Source organism: Ruditapes philippinarum, unplaced genomic scaffold (genome assembly GCF_026571515.1).
Source record: "Ruditapes philippinarum isolate M1 unplaced genomic scaffold, ASM2657151v2 ctg5102_1_1_1_1, whole genome shotgun sequence".
In the NCBI taxonomy this organism is placed as follows: Eukaryota; Metazoa; Mollusca; class Bivalvia; order Venerida; family Veneridae; genus Ruditapes; species Ruditapes philippinarum.
In genome coordinates, this window is record NW_026860888.1 from 169,839 (window position 1) to 171,739 (window position 1,901).

The window sequence follows — 1,901 nt, forward strand, 5'->3', positions numbered from 1 at the left end:
ATATGCAGGCTTCATAACCTCAGATCACCTTTCAAAATTCCATTTTATTTGGTTCCGCCCATTGTTTTCTCGTTTCACGCATTTTTTACTTGGGGACCATATGCCGCTTTTCATGGAATGGCACTAACGTGTCACATTGAAGATTCCATAATAACCGCCATATGAACACATCTGCGGATGTTTCAAAATTCTAAATTTTACTAGTTCATGTTAAATGTTGAATTCTGCTTACGCCGGTGCTAGGGGGGCGTGGACGGTAGTTTGCACTTGACAGTACCGTCCATGAACAGGCTCAATCAAACCGAGCCTGCAACATTTTCAATTTTGCCGCGTTGGGCTTTCTTTAGGGATTCTTATTTCACTCTATTTGATTTTCCCGGTGGTTTATCTACCACTGACCGTTCCGAGGCAGTACCTCTCTGTGTCCCTTCACGTGTTTTTCATGTCTGTATTTTACTTGTTTTGGATGTTTACATGTTTTCTGATGTCTGTCTTGTTAGATTGTCGTTGACGGTAGGTATTTTCTATCCCCCACTCTCATTTTTTACGCACCCCCCTTATTCACCCTTACAGCCCTTATCCCTTTGATTCCCATATAGGCCCGTTTTGGTTTTTGTTAATTCACACATTACGTGTCCCTCTCCTTTCGCCGCCATTGTGTCCGTTCCGGGTTTGGTTTGGTGCCTTCTGGGTGCCCTACTTGGATGTGTCAGGGGGCTACGTCCTGTAAACGTTGCCTTTGCCTTGTTGATCTTTATTCTTGTTTTTAGAAGTACTCAATTTTCATCATTAAAAAGTGCTGGATTCAATGATCCCAACACTGAGTTGAGTATGAGCGCTTTATACAGCTGCCACAAACTGGCTGACAGCCTGCCGAAAGAAACAAACGAATACCGCCGATGAGGAAACGACGACCGGGCACGCAAGTGTGCAGTTGTTCAGGCTTATATGTTAATTCAAGCAATAAACAATAAATAAACTTAAATACCATCATATTCAAAATATAGTAATAACTATTACAATCAGCAACAATCCGTGAAATGTTTTAGATTGCAAACAGCTTATATATATTTTAGTGTGTCGAAGAATTGCTTAAATGTATCAACGTTAGACAGAATGACCAAATATAGTTATTTACATAAGCCCATATTTACAAGAGCGATACATGGATCTACTTTTATCGTTTTTTCGTTCTGTTCTGTGTACTTGATAACTTGTGTATCAATCGGATTCTTTCACCAATGTATCTGCCCTTAATAAATCCAATTTGGCTACTGTCGATCAAGTTACTTCTGAGATATTTAATTCTTTTAGCAATAACTTTACTTAGTATTTTATATTCAATACAATTCTATATTTACTTAAGTAATGAAAAAGTGACAGCTACTAATTATTTTGAACTGATGTTTTGTCTGTTGTAAATGAACTATAACAGTATTTATTAATATTAGTATTTCATGATATGATTTCATGTATGAAAAGAAAACAATAATAACTTTTGATCCAAGCACGATATTAAGTAAAATCCTAAGTAAGCCAAATATAACAAAATTATATATATTAGATCTATATTCAGTGTCAAATCAAGATTTAATTTTCATAAACGTCAATATTTTGTTACTATCAGGATTTTGAAAAAAGAATAAAACAAAAATTAAAAAAAAACAACAAAAAAAACAGCACCTTTAACATAACATAATTATCAAAATAAAATGAAAAGAAAAATGGTACATAACGTACACACTTACATAACTTTTTAGATGTGAATATTTGGAAAATTATTAGTATTAGACTGAAATTTTGTGACAGGAAATATTTCTGCTTTTTCGTCATTGTTAAATGATAACTAAAAAAGATTTTCTGAAATGAGTTGTGAAGGTAAGTTTGGGTGACACTTTGAA